The 10,651-nt window shown below is 42.3% G+C and overlaps 1 long non-coding RNA gene across 1 annotated transcript; it reads left to right on the top strand.

Annotated features, from left to right (window-relative positions):
• Nucleotides 1–2,965: 2,965 nt before the first annotated feature.
• LOC102759454 lies at nt 2,966–7,465 on the top strand. The gene is made up of 3 exons (XR_435487.2): nt 2,966–3,116; nt 3,919–3,958; nt 5,465–7,465. It is a non-coding gene; the product is annotated as an uncharacterized LOC102759454 (long non-coding RNA).
• Nucleotides 7,466–10,651: the final 3,186 nt, after the last annotated feature.

The following is a 10,651-nucleotide window of genomic DNA, read 5'->3' as shown; positions in this document are numbered from 1 at the left end:
AGGATGAAAGGGATTTTTAAAAATACATCCCAAATAGAATCTGCACGTGCACTTATATTTTCCCATCTCCCATCCAAGAAATAACATCCAAGACCTAGTTTTGTATATTATATGTTACTCTTTAGGGATGCCCGTCTTTCAAGCTTAATCATCAAGCAAACTCCTGAAAAGTAGGAGTTAGTGATATCAAGTATCACAGAGATGAACCCAGAACCCAGAACAGTGATGGCGAACCTTTTGAGCTCGGTGTGTCAGCATTTTGAAAAACCCTAACTAAACTCTGGTGCCATGTCACAAATAGAAATTTTTTGATATTTGCAACCATCGTAAAACAGATGTATAGTTTTGATATTTACTTTATATATTTAAATGCCATTTAACAGAAAAATCAACCACAAAAAGGAGTTTGTGTGTCACCTGACACGTGTCATAGGTTCGCCACCACTGACCTATAATATACTGTGTCATGTGATCAAATCAGCCAGTGAATCAAGCATTCCGTTCCATTTTGTGTGTTAATTTCTTTCTTTGACTTTGCAAACGTCCTTGGGGTTTTTTTTCTTTATTTTTGTGGAGGAATCAGGCCATTGGCCCTGTAAAAACTACATGTCTACCTCTAGATGGCATCCCTGTGGCTGTGTTAAATGTCTCGCTCCATTCTCCATGGTAGTTTTAAATGCTTTACTGGACTGGTTAATTCTTTCACCATTGGCTATAGGAATACATCATTGTAGTTTATTAAAGGTCATTCCTGTGTCACATTGTGTTTTGTATCAGCCTTTCCCTTATGAAAGGTTTTCATTTAAAAAGTCATAGCATCTTCATTATTCCCTCTAAATAAGAGTAAAATTTATCCACGATTAATTTCAACTATCAAAAGTATAAATCTAAAAGGACATATAGGATGAATGCTTTCCCATTATTACCTATAGGATATTGGATTTGATATTAGTGTCCCAAAGGTATTTTGCTAATATAATGCAGTTAAAAAATTAACAGGATAAATTTATGAGGTTCACTTAAATAGCTTGTAGCATAATCCCATTTAGATGTAAATAAAACAAATAGTATTTGGTTTTTATTTACCTTTTATCTACCTAAATGTCAAATAATAGGATTAGGGCTGTCAACATTGAGTTCTACCTCATGAATGTGGCCACTCTTTGATTTAATATCCTTCTGAGGGGAGTAAAAGTAGTTACCAGTCTCGTGAGGACAAAAAAAAAACACATTCAAAGAGTTCCGAAGTATTAAGTGATTTATTTATACACAAACAGCTGAAAAAAGGGCCTGGTATAGCTCACCACAGTGCCTTTTCCTGGCCCTGGTAAAACTTGGGGAATTCCTCCAATACTGTGAGCAGGTTATTGGGGTAGGACGTAAGACTTACATAGAGTAGGAGTGGCAGAGGTGTTGGCTATAGATGCCAAATGTTAAATTGTAAATGATGTAATACTTTACAAAACCCGGAAGTGGGTGATTGCATGAGGAAATTAAGACCAAGTTATCTGCAATCATGCCGGGGAAGAGGATAGACAAAGCAGGAAAGATAAATTTAATATATGGTCAAGATACAATGAACTCAGCTCTCAGATTTTCAGTAATTTCAGGTGTTTGATGGCTTGAGCCCACAAAATCGTGCTGGTGCGAGTGTAAGATGTAAAGCTTGTATGCATAGGAATTTGGTATCCAGGGAGTTAATCTGCAGTAAATTCAGAGGACGTCTTGTCATGTGCAGCCATGAAAAGGATTGATGAGTATTTATAATTGTGAAGGTATGAATGGAAATAGTGGTGAATTGGGACATGGGCAGTGAAGAGAGCAAAGTGGCATTATGGTGCTTTTATCACAAACACTAGGATTACTGTGATGTCCTCAGTGCTGGCAGAGACGGTAGTATAGGGCCAGGAACAGTTCTGTGAAATACGAGGTGGGAATTAGTTGTGGATTGAATGTGTGATGATTATGGGATCAGACATAGAAGGGAGGGATTTAACCAGGTGTTCAAGGTACTGGCTATTGAAAATTTGCCTAATTAAAAAATTACCTTTTGGGGGGATACGGGATACACCGTCTCCATCAGGTTTTGACAATTCCTAAAATGAATTCAGGGCTCCTGTATGCTTTTATTTTCCCTCCATGATTTTTGGTCGCTCTTTTTAGGGTGATTTAAAATACATATATTGCAACTCATAAGGGAGATGTGGGAGATTCCATGTAATTTTACAGTCAGATGTCAAGAAGGTCATTGAAGTTAGCTCAATAGCCAGGCTGAAAAATTTTAAGCAAAGTCTGATTGGCTACAAGGCTAGAAAACGGATGCATTATTGGGTGGATGTAAGACTGAATGAAATTATACCTCGGGGGGGCCATTGGGTGCAAAGCTAAAGAATGAATGTTTTGAAAAGCAATGGCTGGCATGGATTAGTGTGCGGATTGAGAGATTCAATATGAAGTGACGGTGGAGATGGTTAGTGGCGTGTGGAAGAAGATGTTGAATGCGTGAATCTTGTCTACATACGGATTTTGATGTGTTTGATGGCTAGATGGCTGGGTATTCATGGGTGAACATGGGAATCAGTGCACAGGTGATCTAATTACATGAGTGATGGCATCATGGATGGTTTTCAGGTTGTCTGACAGGTGGTTTGATGAGTAGATTGATTTATGGATGGTATAAGAATTTCATCATTGAAAATAGACACAGTAAAGTCACATATAAAGTTGAATGAGAAGTGGGTGGGCTAATGAAGCATACCAGCTAGTTTTTTATTTATAAAATATGTTTAGTGATGAGGTTCTCAAAATACTGTGATAATGACAAAAAAAAGAAATAAAAACGCTCCATAGCAAGGTCACAAGAATAGTTTTTCTCTTAAATGGTTTTTTTTAAATTTAATAATGTGAGGTCTTCTAGGAGGAGGATCCAACACTAAACTTGACCTTGCGTTTTATGTTGGTGTCTGCATATATCACATTTTCCCATATCTTCCACAGTTATAACTGAGGTGTTCCCAGTGTAAGAAGTGAGACATCTTAGATGCTGACATTTCTAGATCAATCCAAATTGTAGTTCTTGTTGATCAGTTCTGTGGATTTGATCTTCGAAAATGCTGGTAAGAATCAGTATCGGTGGTGTGCTGTGTCTGTGATGTCCAGTGTGATGTGGAAACCCAGTGTTGTGTTTGCAGTCGTTTAAAACCTAGAAGCGTCCGTGAATTCCGTGAAACATAGGCTTGTCAAATTGTAGAGTGCTTGCCAATCAGACACCCTAGAACCGTGGTCGGCAAACTGGCTCTCCAGCCACAGCTCTTTGGCCCCTTGAGTGTGGCTCTTCCACAAAATACCACGTGCAGGCACGCACATACAGTGCAATTGAAACTTCGTGGCCCATGCGCAGAAGTCGGTTTTCGGCTTTGGCAAGTCTCTTGTGAAGAAGTACTGTTGATATTTGACTCCGTTGACTAATGAGTTTGCCCACCACTGCCCTAGAAGGTATAAAAAGCCTCCTATACCTCCTCACCATACCTCTGTATGCTCAGTCAATGTTAAATTCATTCAAATGTTAAGATGTTTGGGGATAAACCCATGAATGGTGGATGGGTCCAGGAAGAGAAGGAAGGATATCAGGCAGGTGGGGGGGAAAGGTCAAAGGGGGTTGTAAAAAGATAACCAGAAAGCAAATCGACGAGGAAGTGGCATTGGATGCAATTCGTATGGGCCTTAGTGACAGAAGTTGAGTTTTATTTCTCGGCGCATGAGTTAGGCTATGGCTAGTATTAGTGGGTAGGCAGACGTGGAGGAATGTTCCAGAATATCGCCTTGGTGGGAGTTGGTTCTGACCCTTTCATTTGATGAGTGCATGACGATTGTTCAAATATTGTGAAGCATGCCTTTTTTTTTTTTTTGTCTCACAAGCATCTTCCATAAGCAAGGACCAAAGAGATTTTGACTGCAGGTAAGAGCATTAAGACTTAATATTCTCATGTTGAGATACCCTCTTGGCCGTATTGGTGATGGGTTCGATTCTTTTCTGAGTTATTTGACACTACATTTGTGTTTTCCTCCAACCTATTATGTGGCCTCTGTGACTATGTTGAGGTTATAGTCTAACCCCGGGTTTTAGTTAGTCAAGAAGACTGAATAAGACTACAAATCAAAATACAGGCTTTTTTTTTCCCCAAGTGAAATCTATCAGAAATTGTGCAAGAGGCATTCAGGAAAGCAGGGAAAGTATATAATGTGGGTAATTGCCCTAATGAGGTTAGATTTTTTTGAAAGCTTTCCATGGAATGTTATATAAAATTTGCAGTAGATATTAATATTTCCTTGTTACAATGGTACATCATCATTCTTTAGAAATATTTTTTACCGATTTCAGAGAGAAAGGGAGAGGGCAGAGAGATAGAAACATGAATAGGCCTCCTGCACGCCCCCTACTGGCGATTGAGCCCACAAACTGGGCATGTGCCCTGACAGAATCGAACTGTCACCTCCTGGTTCGCGGGGCGAAGCTCAACCACTGAGCCACATATACCAGCCAGGCTGTTTCATCATCATTTTTTAATTTTATTTTTAAAAAATATATTTTTATTGGTTTCGGAGAGGAAGGGAGAGGAAGAGAGAGGAACATCAATGATGAGAATCATTGATCAGCTGCCTCCTGCAGGCCCTCTGCTGGGGATAGAGCCTGCAACTCGGGCATATGACGTGACAGGAATCAAACAGTGATCTCCTGGTTCATGGGTCGACATCCAACCACTGAAGCATGCCAGCTGGGCCATTTTATGTCTAATGCTAAATTGAAATACAAATTATGAATAAGTAACACAGGAAATGGCAGTTTCAGCAATGCATTTGTGGTTGGATGACCTGAAAATAATCAGGAACGGAAGGTGGGTACTCAAGTCACAGTCAAGGGGGGTTGAGGAGTAAAAAAAGTCATGGTTTCATCATTTTTGTGCATGGAAGCAAACTAAGGTTTTATAGCTTGGAGATACTTAGCACCAGCTCCTGGGTGTAGTTTTCCAGGGACTAGCCGTAATATCCTGGATTGCCAGATGACCTCCCTGTGGTGGGAGGCATGGCCAGCTATATATATAAAAGCCTAAGTGACTGTTTGACAGGTCGCTGTAACGTGTACTGACCACTAGGGGGGGGCAGATGCTCAATGCACAGGCATGGAAACGTGGAACACACTGATGAATCTCCGGGGGGAGAGGGGAGGGCGGGAAGAGATTGACCAAAGACCTGACATGCATACTAGAGGCCTGGTGCACAAATTTGTGCACCATTGGGGTCCCTTGGCCTGGCCTGCGGGGATCCGGCTCTCCGACATCCCCCAAGGAGAGGGTGCAGGCCAGGCTGAGGGACCCCAGTGGTGCACGAATCCATGCACTGGGCCTCTAGTATAAGATAAACCTGCTTGTTTTCATTCGCGATATCTCCCTCTGTCCTCTCCCAGGTGGTGGACATGTGGACAACAGGACCCTAGGCACCTTCTGAAGTGATCCCATCCCCAGCATCACCCAGATGCTGTCTCGTTTCCCCCTCTGAGAAGCTTGCTGCGTCTCTTTCTCAAAAGGGCACGGCTTTCCTAGAACTGACCTGCTTGCCGGCAAGTAATTGCCTGGACTGTGACATGCTTCTCTGTGCTCTGAATATATGTCATGTGATTTCTTCTATTGTCTTCTTGACCCTGTTGCATTTTGGGGGGTGGGGGTTGGAAAAATCCGTGTTTTACTTTACAAATGGGAGTGAGCGATGGGGGTGGGAAATGTGATTGTGTAACCTGTAGACACCACCTTGGTGATCCCCCGCCCCCACCCCACGATAGTGAGGCTTTCTCACAAGCTACGTGCCTCCCATGGGCCATTTTGGTATCCTTTGTTCTGAACTGGAGCCCACTGTTTTTTGTATTTTGTGGGGTTTTTTTAGAGGTAGCCCTAACGGGATCCCCTTAATATTTGTGTTCCCACAATAAGCGATTGATTGTTTTCCCTGTTTAGTGAGCCTGCTACGTTGCATTTTAGACCAGGAGTTGGCCTTGAGCAACTCTTCCCCAGTGCCCCACCCATAGACCTGAGTGCCACCACCACTTCCGTTGTGTTAAGGGGGAGCCAAGACCATTGCCCTGGCATTTTGAACCGTGGTGATACCATCTTGTAGATTACCGGTTCCTTGGTATCCCTGGAGTTGTCTTTGGGGTCCACGTGAACACCGCAGGGTACCGGTTCAAGGTCAAATCTCCATGGCCCTTCATTTTCATGGGTTGTCCGTGTCACCTCCATGGGTGGAATGGAGATGGCGGAGTTTATTGTCTGTTTTCATTGTCTTGTTCCTGGAACATAAACTCCTCCATCTCGAGGGAACACCTAACTCCAACGCCCAACTTATCTCAGTAACAGCTTTACGCCTCGTTCATTGAAACGGGGCAGCCAAGAATGAATGGGTTAAAAAAAAAAAAAAAAGAACGAATGGGTTATTACCCAATTTAAAGTCGCCTGTGGTCATTCGTTGTCCACCTTCTATTTCTAGTTCCTAGGGGTGGACAGTAGTTAACCATTTGTGGCATAGTGGTCAAGTAACTGCTCTCGGCTTATCTAAGTTTATGTTGGGTTTATTTCACAAATACGCCATTGTGTGATGGTCTATGTTTGGCCACTTTTTTATGTTTTTTAAGTATATTGTGGACATATTCTCAAACTGATAAATCTCCTTTCCCTATGGACATTGTATTGGATGTAGTGCATATCACAATGGGTTCATCCATTTCCCTGCTTTGGGACACGTCGGTTACCTGTGTTTCTTTGTTTTTTGCCACTGCATATAATGTTGTAATGTATATAATTATAGATCTATATTAATGCGCTCGTGCTCCTAATTCTCTTAGAACAGACTTCTAGATGTGACATTGTTGGACCCTTAGTTCTGCATGCTTTTGATTTCGGTAGATATTGTGAAATTGCCCTTGAAATTTTTCCCAGGCCTGCACACAGCTGTGGTGCGATGGCTGTGCTGATTTTCATACAGACGTGGACATAATGGGTATCAGCCAATCTAATAGGTGAAAAATATTAAGCCCACTTTTTAAACAGTAAATGGCCCTAGATAAAATAGACCCAATAGTGACAGGTGATTTATTAACCAACTAACAAACAATAAGCCCATCTTTTTCCTCTAGTCCCAAGACTTATCCTGGTTGTCAGAGGTAAAATGCATTATCCTTTTCAAAATACGATGCTTCTTGCAATTTCATAAACTTCCTACGTATGCCTTATGCCAGTGTTGATTTCTTTGACTCTTTAGTTTGGAAATCTAGATTTAGAGTTTCAAGAATCATACAAAAGAACCACCCCCATAGACTGCACCTCGGTTTTTTCTACTGTGTTGTGTTCTCTTTCTCTTACTTTCCCTCCAACTTATATATCTATATATATTTTGTAATCCTCACCCGAGGATATTTTCCCATTGATTTTTAGAGAGAGTGGAAGAAAGGCAAAGACAGAGAGAAACATCGATGTGAGAGAAACACATCAATTGGTTGCCTCCTGCACGTGCCCCAACCAGGGCCCGGGCCGGGGAGAAGCCTGCAATCACAGTATGTACTCTTGACCGGAATTGAACCCGGGACCCTTCCGTCCACAGGCCGACGCTCTATCCACTGAGCCAAACTGGCGAGGGCCCAACCTATTTTCTAGCATGCTCTTTTTACGTGCATTCCCTCCCTAGAAAACACTTCTCTGTTTCAGGCACTCCTCTATTTTTAGAATTACCTTGTAAGAGTAGAGGTGCGATGGTAGCCCAGTAAGGCATTCTGTTGCAAAAATACAGTCACTGCTCATGGTTTTCCATCACGGGAAGGGACAAAATCATACAATCGATGTGGCTAACTTCACTGAGACCCACCCCGTGCCCCCAGAATATTAGTGATATTACTATCTTCAAACTCTCCCAACGTTTAAGAATTCTCCCTTTGTGTATCTGTAGTCTAAGGATGATGGGTGTTCCCCAAAGGGATGGTAGTTCTATTCGTCTATGAGAACCCGCTTCTGTCTTAGTATTGATCGTCGGTGAAGACCCGTCTACTGATGAGTGGTAGATGGGAGAGCATACACTTTTAGGACAGAGAGTTGGGATTGTACGTGAGCCTTTCCCATCCTGCTCAGGTTCGGGACGTCAAGAGGAGTAGGAAGACTTGTTATGGAGATGGAGGGAGAGGTTAAAAATGACCCTAATCATCAAGGGGCCTTCGGTGAATAGGTCATGGGCCTCCCTCTTGCTTTCCTTCTGCTTCTTCATCCGTTGTTTGGACTTCATTTAGGACTACTTCTTCTGACTTAATCACCTTTAAAAAAAAAATTACCGTTGCTGGTTCGGTGTGGAGTAGGGATAGGTTCAAACAAAGCCTTGTAAAGAAAAAATAGTGACTCATGGTTATCGTCATTCTTCAAGACTCTAGGTCAGCGGTACCCAACCTTTCTTTGGCCACGCCCCACCTAAGCATCTCTGAAATCCCGATTTCCCTGCCCCCCCCCCCATGACATAGAATTCTTCTTATTCAAAAAGTGAACTCTTACTCACATGGAGGAAACGTAAAAGGCCATGAACTTGGTCTTAAACTTCCAAAGAACATGGCATCCATGAAAGAGAAAAATAAAAGAACAAAAGGACAGTGGACGTACTGAGGAAACACTCACTAAGGAATTGTTTTAAAAAAATAAGTGATATGACAAACAGCAAAGTTTCAAACCACATCATTGAGAACTGAGATGCATAAATATGTCACCATGTGTATTTAAAGACTATCTATGAGGCCCCTAGAACTCTGAGAAATGCAAAACATTCACTGTTCATAACTCATTCTCGAATTGCCCCCCTTAAAAAATCACATTTCCCTCCAGTGGGGGGGGGTTGCCCCACACTGGGAACCATTTCATTCATGTGTAAGACTCACTGACATTCCCACCCACACCCCATTCTCTCAGCGGAGAGAGGGCCGATGTGCCGTGAGCATCAGAATGGATCGATTTGGGACGAGACCCCTGTTGATGGGCACTGAGATCGTATGTGTCTCGGGAGGGTCACTTCAGGGTCAGTGTGAGGAGCTGACGCAGGGGGGGGGCCGTGGCTTCGTCTGCCCACATCCATGTCGTCTTTCTCTCCGTATCACTCATACACTTCCCCATTTTGAATCTCCTTTTTTTTCCCCGTGGTGGTGTGTTCTGCCTCCTTTTCCCAAAATATATACCTAAGAGCTCCTAGTTGACAGGGACATTTTCCCCCCATTGTCATATTTGATGCTGGAATGTCAGAAAGTAAGCATTTCATGACCATTGGTTCAAAGAAAAAATCTGTGTAGGAGTGAATGAGAGGGGTCAAAAGTAATCAGAGACTACATAGCAATAAAGAAGCAATATCGTCATCCGCATAGATCCATGAGGTGTTTCTTTTTATTGGCTTGACTTTTTAAAATATATATGTACATATACTTCATACGTAAGTGACACCAGGCTGTGTTTGCCCCCCTTCTGTCCGGCTTATTTCACTTAACATGATGCCCTCAGCCGTTTCATCTTCTCCCCAATGAATCCCTTCCTTTTCCTATGCCGTGGCTATTGTAAATAATGTGTATATAAACGTAGTAGTATAGATAACTCTTGGAATTTTACCCTGTCCTGTGGCTGTCCGCCCAGGGTGACTGCTGCATGATACGGTCGGTCCATTTTAATCTCTTGAGGAATCTTTGTGTTGTTTTCCACAGTGGTCGTGCCCTCGTACCCATGTATATTCCCACCCGTGTACAAGGGTTTTCTCTACATACTTGTCAGTATGTATCTCCTGACTTTCTGATAATAGACATCCTAAGGGTGACATGGTACCTCATTGTGCCCTTGAATTGTCCTCTCGATCAATGATGTGGAGCCACTTTTTTAAGTCCCTGGGGGCCATACTTAGGTCTTGGTGGGGGGGCGGGGGACGTGTCTGCTTAGGTCCTTGGTCCTTGTCCCTATTTAAATCTGGGTCTGTTTTGTTTGTTTGTTTGTTTGTTTTGCCTATCGAGTTGAGTTCCTTGCATAAGTTGGTTATGAATCCTTTATCAGATTTGTGGTTAACAAAATTATTTCCTTCTATTCTGTAGGTTGCCTTTCCCATGTGGTTACCTTTTTTGAGCAGATGTTTTTTAGTTTGATAGTGTCTCACTTGTTTAGTTTTTTGGGGTTTGGTTTTGTTTTGTTTTTGCTTTTGGTGTCAAATCCGAAAGATGATTGCTGAGATCAATGTCAGGGAATGTACTCCCTGTTTTTTTCCTCCTCTGAGTTTTAAATATTAGGATCTCCAGTTGTTTGTTGTCGCGGGTGTAAGATCGGAGTCCGGTCTCATTTTTTTTATTTATTTGTGTTTTCATTCTTTTTAAAATGTGGCTGCCCAGTGTTCGCAGCATCATTGATCGAAGAGGCTACCCTTCCCCTATTACGAATTTTCGGCTCCTTAGCTGAAAAATTACCTGGCCATATGCGCAGAGCGTTGATTTCTGGTCTCTCCGTGCTGTTCCATTGATCTCTGTGTCTGTGTTCACGCGCAAACCACACTGTTTTGATTATTGCAGCTTTAAAATATAGTTTGAAAGTAGGAAGTGTGATGCCTCTGT

This window comes from Myotis davidii, unplaced genomic scaffold (genome assembly GCF_000327345.1).
Source record: "Myotis davidii unplaced genomic scaffold, ASM32734v1 scaffold2757, whole genome shotgun sequence".
Taxonomy (NCBI): Eukaryota; Metazoa; Chordata; class Mammalia; order Chiroptera; family Vespertilionidae; genus Myotis; species Myotis davidii.
This window is presented reverse-complemented; position numbering and strand designations above follow the sequence as displayed.